The 12,573-nt window shown below is 35.1% G+C and overlaps 1 protein-coding gene across 5 annotated transcripts in view; it reads left to right on the forward strand.

Moving 5' to 3' along the window:
• The window catches only part of adcy2a (adenylate cyclase 2a), a 121,249-nt gene that overhangs the window by 52,362 nt on the left and 56,314 nt on the right, over window positions 1-12,573 (forward strand). The window lies entirely within an intron of this gene.

The raw sequence follows: 12,573 nt of genomic DNA on the forward strand, positions 1-12,573 counted from the left end.
TTGTTGTTTAAAAATTGTATGCCTATTGTCATAATGGTAAATTACTTTCAAACAGCTCTGGGTGTCTTGATAATGTGATTGATATTCATATATAATTCATGCAAATAACGGTATCAGTCTTAATTAAGGTGACCAGATTTCTGAAATGAAAACAGGAACATGGGAACATTTCTAGTTCAGTGGTAAATGTATTATTCAAATTTAATGCTATTATCCAAGGGTTAAAAAAGTAGGACCATTTTAGTTACTACACTGAATTGCTATAAAGAAATGTCAAACAAAATTAAATTGATAATAATGTGCATCATAATATGATTTTTTTTGCATGGATTTAATGCAATAAAGAGAAACAGACATCAAGTACTTACTCTGTTTATTGCATTACATTTGTGCAATTATGAGGCCTTTTTTTACATATACATTTTTCATACACAAACATGATCCTCAGTGAACTTTAGACACAAAGGTAACGTTGATCTAATTATGTAATTTTAAAGTTTTTTTTTTGCGAAACTTTTAACAATTAATTAGAAATTAACAAGCATATGAAATATATATTGAATTAGATATTATTTCAGTGTGAGTGCTCCAGCTGAGGAAGGCCATCCAAAACATTGAGTGTCCCCAGAAAACGGGGACATCTGTTGACCCAAGACTAAATATAACTATCTCTATCTGTAAATATTAGATGAGACTGACATGGTATAATGTTCCTTATTTAGCCATTTTCATATTCTATAAATCAAAGTCATTTTGTTTCAATCTCTTCTTATTTTCCTTGTTGTGAACCACATTACACATGGTCTCTGATTTCGTTTTCAATTGGATTGCTAGTTTAGAAAATCCAGAAAGCTAACTTGCTCCCATCTTCAAATAAACACATAACAAGCAAATATGACCTTTCAGTAAAAGCCAATTTCTATGAAGGGAATGCAATAATATAATGTATTTTAAATTTTGTGTAAAAGGTCAACATTTATATGAACAGTAACCCTTAATGTAATTATAAAAAGTTAATGAATTTTCCATTTCCAGTGTCCATTTTTTTCATTCATGTCAAATGTTCCTGCCTTAGATTACACAAAAAGAATCCCACCTGACTCTCACTATTGCCAAATGCTGTTTCTACTCCTTATTTCTCATACGGTCTTGATTTCTTTCTCTCCCTTTCAAGCAATGTCTTTTGGTCCTGGGTAGAGAGAGTGTTGAAAGCTGTGCATTCTCTAACATCTGGAATGCCCCAGGCACAAGACTGAAAGGCACTTTGGCGAACTGCTGCTAGGGAAGAAAAAAACAACGTTAGCAGTGCATCGAGAAAGACATTAATATGTGTCCGAAGTAGCAGTTTTGTGCATATCATGTGAACTTGTGGGGACTGAAGTCCAATGTGTAAAAAAAAAAAAAATATTAGGATTATTACTATTAAACACACACATATATAAACAAAATAATAATAATAATAATAATAATAATAATAATAATAAACAAATTGGTTATGATGTGACTTCTTTTAATAAATGTGATGTTAATATGGACAAACAAACAAACAAAAATATTCTTTTTTTTTTTTCTTTTCTTTTTTTTTGAGCTTACAGTCTTAAGTGGAAGTTGAACGCATTCACTGGACGAGGTTTGCTCTTTTCTGAAATAGACAAAAAGCGTGACTCTGTCCTTCTGTGTGAGGTATTAATACACCAACTGTGAGAGAACAGATTTTTGCCTCTTTGGGCACCAGGGTGGAAAGCTCATAGAACTGTGCTAGAATCTCTGCAGCATGTGTGATCTTTCTGCCTGATCTTCCAGTCAGTGTCTCAATCACTGCACCTAAAGCCACATTTGGCATTATAGCTAATTGCAAGAGCAAAGTGTCACATTACCTAATATTTTCCCATCCCAGCTCTTAGTTTCCAGCATGCTTTGCAAGGGACTGCATTAGGAGAGAAAATTTAGAGATTGAATGTTATTGTATGTGTTTTTCAGTAAAGGATGTTAGTGTTTAAAGGGATAGTTCACCCAAAAATTAAAATTATCCCATGATTTACTCACCCTAAAGCCCTCCTAGGGGCATATGACTGTTTTTTTTTCAGACAGACACAATCAGAGTTGCTCATCGCTTCGCATCAGAAGGCCTTTATTAACCCCTTGGAGTTGTATGAATTACTTTTATGATGGATGGATGCACTTTTTTGGGCTTCAAAATCGTGATCACCATTCACTACCATTGTATACCCGCAAAAAAATGATACTTTAAACTAACTCAAGTCAATTGTGGACAGTGGTTCCACACAACCAACTTAGTTTTTATCAACATTAAATGTTTATTTTAAATCTATGCAATATCCTTGTGTTGTGACAACACAACTGACTAAGGAAGAATCTATGTAAAATAGTTATGTCCAACCAACTCAATTCAATCATGGACAGTGGTTTCACATGATTGAAACAAGTAAAACCCAATAGAATCAACAAAATTAAACAAACTAGAATCAATTGTGTTCATTTAACTTGAATGGTTTTAGTTTAAATAAAATAAATAGTTTTCATATTAATTGAATTATACAAATAATCCTACAATTAATGCTTCTTGTTTAGTCTCGTGATTTACATAACTTTTGTGATGTTCTGTGTTGACAGCCTAGAAGTGATACTGGTTTCATCCAGGACAGCGTTTCCCAAAAGCATCGTAAGCCTAAGTTGATCATAGCTCTATTGCTACCAACGGAACTAATCAACTTAGGCTTATGATGCTTTTGGGAAATGCAGCCCATAGTGAATACTTTATTAAAGTAATTTGAATTTTTGTTAGCAGGTCCTCAACCCAAGCACAAGCTCAACACTTCACCACAATGGTAACCCCAAAACTATTAACATAACAGGAACTTTTAAATACCAACATAATAGAAAGTAAACATTAAAAAGTCTCTCCATTTTCTCATCTTGCTAAAAACTGCTTAAAATAACACTTTATTTCAACATTTACTCTCCCAGATCAGCCCCTTTGCAAAGCATGATGGGAAGTGAAAGTCCTGTTTGATTGAGTCCTGGTTGAGTTTACTTTATTGAAACATGTTATTTTAATTTGAAAACATCAAGTTAAGTCAAAAAGCAATCGTTTCAAGTCAATTTAACATGAAGCAATTAAATTTGAACCAGAAACCTAATACAATGTTGTTGAATCAAAATAAGTTGTTAAAATAAAGTGAACAGCATCAAAAAATCATTTTTGAAGAGCCAGAATATTTTTTAATATAACTCCGATTGTGTTTGTCTAAAAGAAGATAGTCATATACACCTAGGATGGCTAGGGTGAGTAATTAATGGGATAATTTTAATTTTTGGGTGAACTATCCCTTTAATTTTCAGTAATGTTGGACATTTAGAAGAATTTCTGTAATGTATTTGAATTTTGTGGTTAACTTTCTGCTTGTTACGCTTATGCTTGCTTAGGCTGTGGGCAGCTATATGGCAGTTATGGTGTGAGTTTATTTGCTTTACTCAGTGAGTAATAACCATATGTCAGTACTGACACCAATCTTTTATTTAGTATACATTGAATATAATGATAGATGAGAAATAGTTTTGTTCAATAAATTTAACTTAAATTAAGGAAAACCTTTCCACACAATTTGTTTAGGTTGGCACAATAGGATGAAACAAGTTCATTTAAACATGCAGGCCTATTTTAAGATCATAGAACACAAACTATTTTATTTTAAATTTTTTTTTTTTTTTATGTTTCTTTTGGCACTAAATATTTAGGTTCAGTGAAACACTTGTACCCCTATCCACACATATGGTAGAATGAGTGTTTAGGGCATAGAATCAGTCAAAGTTGTCTGTTAAAAAATTACATATTTGATTAGGAAATCTCTTTCATAATTCATCAGAGGGTTTTGGTGAAGCAGGGTGGACTTCTGTTCTAAGCATACTCTCTAATTTCATCATGATTCATGAAATCTGTGCTCAAAGCTATCAGAGACTTTAATATTAGCAGGCCACATAGACTACTTTAAGATGTTTTTATTTTATATTTTGTGTGTGTGCTTTTTGTCATTTTTGAAGCTTGACAGCCCTGCTTTCACTGCATGAAAGAGAGAAGTGAGAACATCTTCAATACTTTTCTTTTTGTGATTCATGTAACCAAGAAAGCCCAGAGTATACTTCTTTTTTACACATACACTAGCATATACAGTTAAATGCGACACATGCGCTCTAAAAAGATTCATCTTTGTCCAGCATCTGCGCTATTTTTCTCCAGAAGTTATGACCGATAAAAATGTCTTTGTATTCTTTTAAACTAAAGTTGCGGCTATCTCATAATCCCCTCAAACAAGCGCATGTGGGCGTCTGTTGTTGTTGCAGTCTCCGGTATTTTGTTGTTGTTCCGTCTCTTTAGTTTCATTTTCTACTGTGAAACAAATGCCCGGGCCATTGTTGCCACCTTGTGGAACAACTGATTAGTGCAAAACAAATTAAATGTGCATGTGTGACCTGTGCGTACTAAGTACGAATGGTTACAAAAATCTGACGGCCTAACTAAACTGCACACAGCATGTCCTGTCATTTATGTCTGCAGTCAACATATGATTATTTTGATAAAGAATCATACAAAATTACCAAGATTCAACATTCAATAAAAGATTTATTTTAAACCATTATGAGAAGCGGCTATTAAGCTGGGTAGGCCCCTGGTTTGTTATGTGTATGATTGATAATTACAAGGTCAGAATTCACATAGCTGAAAGTCTGCTAGACTAATGTTTTAATACTGGGAATGTTCAATTTATCCAGCTTTAAAAGCTCAGAATCACAGAAAGAATGCCTGAATACCTGGATTTATGACCTCTCAACCTTTTCCAAATCTGATATGTTTTTGAAACCTTATATTTTGTCTGATGCCTTTAGGTGCTGAATTAGAATGACAGTTTTGTCTGTATTGCGTTACAGAGCTGTGATAGTGTTCTGTCTCAGTGATGCTTATGGTGAGTTGATTGGATCTGATCTTGGTGTCACTGGCTGAAAAGCATGGTTAAATTTCATTGTGGTTTAGCGTTTCCCCGTGGGGCACTGAGCAAATAACATCTTATGCACTTTAGTGTGTAATGAGGATGGTAGAGCCCAAGGTTTAAATGGGTGTTGGATGGGAGGACAGCAATACAATCCAAATGATGAATGGGTTAATGCAATTCTAACTGAATGGATACTGCAGAATGCCCATTTAATTTAATTGCAAATAATTCATTGACCCTCTCCATTTTCTTTTCCTTTGACCTACACAGAAATACAAACTCATACACTTGCAGCAATAAGGAACAGTGATATGTTGGGACCTTCTCAGATTTGTGAGCCAAGTGGATTTTAAATTCAGTCTGCATCTTTCATAATTGAGTTGAACAATAATTGTAGCTAAAAATGTAACAACTCTTGCAACGAACGAACAAACCAATATGCCTGTATATTATATATTATATATCCGGTATATTGCAGTATTGCACAACTTAAAGGGGTTATGAATTTAGAAATTAAATTTTCCTTGACCTTTTGATGTAAGAGATAATTTTAATATAAAAATATCCTGCAAGTTTCAGAGCTCAAAACTTCTTAGTTTAAAAACAAGCTTTTATTGAAACCAAGTTGCCAAGCTTTGTTTGTCTCATTATGACTTCATAGTGTGACGAAAGTGTTTTTTTTTTTTTTAGTTTTTTTACAACACTGTCAAAATACATAATGTAATACATAATGTAAACAATCAACTTACGTACATTATGTATTATATCAAATGCCTGCAGAGGGCACCAGCGGCTAGGTGATTGTTGTTGTTACACTTCTTGCTATTGTTGTTACAGCATGATCAAATCCTTTTTTAATATTGGCCAAATAACATTTAATTCAAATGTCCACTTAATCTTTAATATTTATCCACATCTTTATGATATAAATGCTGCAGTCACTGTAATTTCTTCAACAAGAACATGCTATCGAAGCATGCAGAGTCAGAGCGAGGGTTTAAACCTTTATTTTAAAACCGCGGTGAACATTTAGAAACAAGTATTCTCCTGTGTTAGCGTAGGTTTATATATGATAGCACTATGTTATGCTATGTTATGATCTTTTAAATTGTTAAATATATCATGAAGCCTTAGAAAATGGTCTAATTATGATTTTACTTTTTATTTAATATTTTGGCAAAATCGAGCACTCAAAATTAATTGAGGAATCGTGAAATCTGGCTACAAATATCTTTACCATGGTTCAAAATCCAATGCATAGCACATTAAAATATTGAAACATTGAGATTCGTTTTTAAACAACAATTTAACACAGGCTTTTCAGGGAGACTGAAAATAAAAGATGATGCAGTGCCGACTGTATTAGATCCAGTAGTAACAATGATTTTACCATGTGCCACTATTGCTTTGTCTGTTACAGATCATTTGATAGGTACTCACTTTACTTTCACTTTGCTGAAAATGATAAATATAAGAATGACATTGCCAGGGATGGGCAGTATTTATGATACATGTATTTCAAATATGTATTTTAAATACAAAATAGTATTTTGTAATTTGTATTTGATAGGGTTGATGAAAATGGCTTTGTATTTTGTATCAAAATACTTTAGAGTTTTGTATTTTTGTAGTTTTAAAATACTGTAAAATACTTTGTGAGAAGTCTACATGATGACATCATAAAAATGTGGCCTCTGATTGGTGCTTACTTAGTAGTTTGCCCAGACTTGTTGAGTTCAGAACAGATGTTAGGTTTTGGTGTTCGTTTTAGTAGCCTAGGCTAAATAGTTTATCAATTTACATAATGTTCTTGAAAACTATACCAAGCAGCAGCCCCCTATATTTATGATTAACAGTCAATTTATTAATTAGTTAGAAACTAGTTGCTCTGAATACAGGTGCCATCAGTTGTCTTCTTATGAATGACTTGTTTGTCATTGAGTCAGTGTTGCTGATGCAAAGTAGGCCCTTTGTTACCAAACACCAAGTAACTAAATTAGGATACAACCAACAAACTGTTGGTTACTTTAAAACTAACCTTCATCTGGGAGATTACAAGGATGTGTGAATATTTGATCTGTTAAAGCCACAATATGTAAATTTTCGCAGCTAGAGGTTGCTTATTCAGTCGCTTATCCTTAATTTTGTGGAATCATGGGATGCTGAACGAGACCGCTGGAGCAATTGCTAATGAGAGACGAGTGTGACATGTCTCAAGAGCAGCGGAAATTTTATTATGCCACAGTCGCCGCTTCTGCTTTTTTTGGTCTAGCGTATGTGGGGTAACGCAGCGCTGTTTATCATATTAGATACATTTGTGTGTTGAAAGTTGTTGATACTCTGTGCATTCGCTTGGCAGCTACTATGAAAAACTTGTTGCACACTGTAGTAAGCTAGATCGATATTAGTCATGGTAAAACATGGTACTCGCGGTAAATCAAGAACACGATATTTAAACAAGAAGCTATAGAACATGATTTGTTTTCAGTCGATGAATGAATCCAAACAGTTCCTCATCTGTCTAATAAAACATATAATATGTTTTATTAGACAGATGAGGAATATAATGCATCTTTGGTGTTTCCATGGTTTCTACAAAATAAAACCGGAAACTGAGGGTATGATGTCATTGATAGGCGACGCACGGACACAGCCCGTGTCCTGGTTAAAATTGCTTATTTCTCTGGATTTAAACATTCTTGGAAACATTTGGGATAATGTAAGTACACAAGTCAACAAAATATATAACATTGTTTTAGTGGTTTTGGATATTTTAATCCAAAAATCCTACTGTACATATTGTGCCTTTAACTGGTTGCATATGTCAGATTTATTGCATGACTCGGGCAGAGAAAAGCTGTTGCTATCAAACATTGTTTACTTAATCAATTGAGTCAGTGTAATGGTGAAGGTGTAGATCAAATAGGCCATTTGATGGAAGGTTTGCGAAGAAATTGAATGGTTCCTTGTAAAAGTATTTTTTAGTATTTTTAAAATACAAAAATACAGTAGTTTATTTTGATACATGGTGTGGCTGCTGTATTTTGTAGTTTATTTTGATACACTTAAAATTAAAGTATTTGGTATTTTATTTTAAAATACATTTTGATGTATTTTTGCCCAGCCCTGGACATTGCGACAAACTATGGTACATTCATTCATAATTCATTATGAAAAAACAAGATAGAAAATAGCCAAATCGTAGCCTATATATACTTGTAAATTTTATATATATATATTATATACTTAAATTTTGATTTAAAAAATATTGCTAACATTATAAGTGGACCTCAAAGAACATAAAAAAAAAAAAATCAAATAAATTAATGGTTGCTTAAATTAATGGTAAAGGTAAAAATTCTAAATTTATTAATTTAATTAAACCATTTAAGATGCAAACCTAACTTTGATATATGTTTTGTTTTTATTAAACGGAAAGACCTGTTAGTGTTTAATGCAGTTTTGTTTGACATTTAAAAGAGTTTTTTTTTATGTTGGTCTTTGTGGTTACTGAAGAGTGTTGCTCGTGGTTATGTTGAGGGTGGCTACATGAAGATATACATTACTTTGATTCTATGAGTAATGACTGTGTTAATGTAATGTTTTTGCATGTTCATTAAATTTGCATGCTAAATAATTTAAAGTACTTAATCTTAATCTTACATACTGTACTAAATCTTAAATACTGTAAAAATTATTGTTATTTTAACTGTGAAAGACTGTAAAAATGCTACAGTGAAAACGTCTCCTAGATGCTAAATAATTTATAGTACATCCTAAATACTGTAAAAAAAATTATTGTAATTTTAACTGTTAAAGACTGTAAAAATGCTGCAGTGAAAACGTCTCTGGTTACGACTGTAACCCTGGTTCCCTGAAAACAGGGAACGAGACACTACGTCCTGAGACACTATTGGGGAACGCCTCAATGTGACTGATGTCTGAAGCACGTTTAATCACAGCAATCGTATTGGTCAGCGACAGCCTATGACGTTACTACTAGCACGACCAGGAAGTATATAAGGGACGCCTAGAGAACGTGTCATCCACTTCTTCGTCTGAAGGGACTGTCTCATTCCCTGTTCTCAGGAAACCAGGGTTACAGTCGTAACCCAAGACATTCCCTTTCGAAAGGGAACTCGCACTGCGTCCTGAGACACTATTGGGGAATGAAATACCCATGCCGCCATGCTGAGAGGAGTGCATACCAAAAAAAAACTGTGACAAAGCACCAGTGATGGCAGTTTCAACTGAAGTGCCAGAGCCACTACCCTTCAGAACAAGCCTCTAAACAAGGGGAGTACTGACTAAGCTCAACCAAAAGGAAGTATTAACCAAGCTCTAAGGCTACTTCCCAAGGAGGCTCATGAGGGGCCTACACATGATCTCAGTCTGCAAAGCTATAGGGATCCAGGTTACTAAAGTACTAGGCACCTAGCTCTACCTGAGGGACTTCTGTTGAGGAGGCCCAGAAAGGGCCAACCACTCAGTAGCGAATCTAGCTTCAAGCATTTTACATAGAACCCATAGGCTTGGAATACTCTCACATAGTCCCAAGAGTCATGTACTCAACATAACGACCCTTAAACCAAGGGGAGTACATATCTCATGCAACCGGACTATCAAGGAGGCCTTAGATAGGCCTACTACTCAAGAATTGTCATGGGCATGAGCTCGGGGTCAATGCTTAAGGCTCTAGGGAGTATACTCAACCAAATACACCTTAGTGGGAGGGAGTACATGATCAGGCCTAGCAGAAAAACTCTCAAAGGAGAGGAGGCACGTAGTAAGGGTATCAAAGAAGCCTCCTTAACAGTGGGAATTCCAGGGCCCTTTGTCTATATCTCTATAATATTCTATTTTTCCCTGATGTATGCTAGGTTCACCCACAGGTGTCTCTCTGTGGCCACCATCGCCGCCATCGATCTACCAATCACGGCGGCGGTTTGTTTGGTGGCCCGAAGAGCCAGATCTGTGGTGCAGCACAGCTTGGCTACCACCTCAGGGGAAAGACCCGGGCCCTGGTCCAAGTCCTTCAGCAAGTTGGCTTGCTGTGCTTGGAGCACTGCCATGGTGTGCAGTGCAGCACTAGCCTGACCTGCTGCCGCGTATGCCCTGCCATTCAAGCGAGAGGTGATTTTTAAGGGCTTTGAAGGCAGGGCCAGAGCTTTCAGAGTCAATGCCTCCCCAGCTGCGAGATTTGCAAACGTCTCGGTAATGGGGGGCATCGACATATACACACATGTTGATGTCGATGGATGTGGGCCGAGTACGGATTCTTCCATGCCTTCTTGATCTCAGAATGGAGATCAGGAAGGAATGGAAGGCTCACGGGAGCTGGGGGGTTATGGCCGGAAAGAAAGGCCACGAGTGGTTCCTTCCCTCACGCACTCCCATGGCAGCTGGAGTCTGGCTGCATTTCATTACCCCCAGCAGCTCAGCATACACAGGGCAGGGAGGCTGATAGGTCTCAGATAACACATCTTTCTCAACCTCTGCAGCCATCTCCTGCTCTTCCTGGCTTGATGCCAGCAGAGCACTGGCTGCTGGATCAAAGGATGTAAGAGATAATACATCCTCATCGAGCAGCACACTATCATCAGCTGCTGAAGGTCAAGAGAGATTTACACCTATTGGCTTGTTTGTAATTAAAAGTCACACGCTATTTTTTATTTTTTTTTTCTTTCTTCTTCTGGGCATTACTGGTATTTTGGTTACCCAATAAATTGTATTTAATTTGATTTCCATTTAATTCATAGTAAACTATTGAAGTAAAGACTAAGAACATTATTTGACACATATTATTCAATATATAGATTTTACTAGTATCAGTAAAATCTGTGTCCCTTTCACTGAGTGAGACACTATCCGCTTGTTAAGTCGTGACGTTTCTGGGTCCAAGCCTCGACTTGTTTCACTTGAGAATGCCATCACAACGGCCATTTATGAGCACTATTCATTCATATTAAATGTTTAACATTTTAAAAAGTTTTAAAAAAGTTAAACATTTAAAATACAGTCACAACAGTCTCCGTGCTCACAGCATCACAGACATTAATATTTTAATGATTTATAAAGGATGAATCACTGTCTGGCCATCTGGGATTTTGGTATGGAGATAAAGGTTATGATTTTCATTTTTTGATAGTATTACACCACATTGTGTGTGTATATTAGCAACGTTTGTTGTTTTCTTGTGGTATGAGATAGAGCGTTTGGACCCGGAAGCGCTGCCGTGTGACGTGTTGACTTAACAACCGTATATGACAAAGCAAGGAGAACTCTACCATTTAAATGCTGTAATATTGCATTATTTACAATGCATAATATTAGTATGTAATTAAATGCAATAGTAGCCTATGTAATTAAAATGAATTTCAATAAATAAAAATAGTGTTAAAAATCACACATTATTTGTTGTTGGTCACATGTAGTAGACCATTTTTGTGCCGTGGGTAATAGGAGGATTTTCCACCCGGCTACCACCGCAAGTAAATTTCAAATCTGTGGGAAGCATTGTACACTGTGGCATTCCCCAGTAGTGTCTCAGGATGCAGTGTGAGTTCCCTTTCGAATGGGAACCTATATTAATTGGTTGATGGTAAGTTCCATTACTATATACAGGGGGAAACTGTGATTTGATCTAAACTTTCATCACTATTTCATGTAATTTTACAGTAAAATACTGTTAAATATATTGTTTTTGAAAGAACAAATCATCTTATAATTTACAGTGAAAAGCTGTAAACTGACATTCCCAACCACAGCTTGTTTTTTTTTGTTTTTTTACAATAGGTCCCCTGAATTTCTTTTTAGAGTGATAGCATTTTGTTAGGAAAAATCTTTCAGATATGGTACTTAGCTAGTAATAAAGTGCATCTACTTAGCTATAATAAAGTGACAGTCACAGTTCATGATCTCATATTTGTAGAAAATCACAGGAATTATACAGCTGATCCCTCCAAAATTAGTCTGTCCAGAAATTCTACACAAAATTCCAAAACATTTACTTATATTATGTAGGATAGTCAGCAAAGTGGAAGAAATATGAGAACTGACATGTTGCAATTAGTGATTATGACTTGTTTTTATGTCACATACTCATCAGGCCTTAGAACAATTCAGGTCTTTTTATTTCTTAATAATTTTAAAGGGGTCATGAACTGCATTTTTTATATTATTATTATTATTATTATTATTATTTTCTAATGTTCCCCAAGGTTTTCTTATAATGTTGGTAAGATTTAATCAAAAGCAATCATAATTGTAATAAATGACCCTATTCTGTTTTGATATGGTTTAAACATTTTGTTTAAATGGGACTGTTTCCTTTAAGACTCCAATGTGAATGGCCACTATTTGATTAGGTAATGTCTTTGCATATGAAATAAATATTATACATGTGGATCTATTGAAACACAATTATGATTACAGTTGCCATTATTAACTAAAGTGTGGATTACAGCGTTATGATTACAGTACATCTACTGCATCAAAATCTCCATTTAACAAGGCTGTGAGGAATAGATGTACAGTGTTTACAATGGCACATCCTGTATAAAGC

The sequence above is a fragment of the Ctenopharyngodon idella genome, chromosome 16, assembly GCF_019924925.1.
Source record: "Ctenopharyngodon idella isolate HZGC_01 chromosome 16, HZGC01, whole genome shotgun sequence".
In the NCBI taxonomy this organism is placed as follows: domain Eukaryota; kingdom Metazoa; phylum Chordata; class Actinopteri; order Cypriniformes; family Xenocyprididae; genus Ctenopharyngodon; species Ctenopharyngodon idella.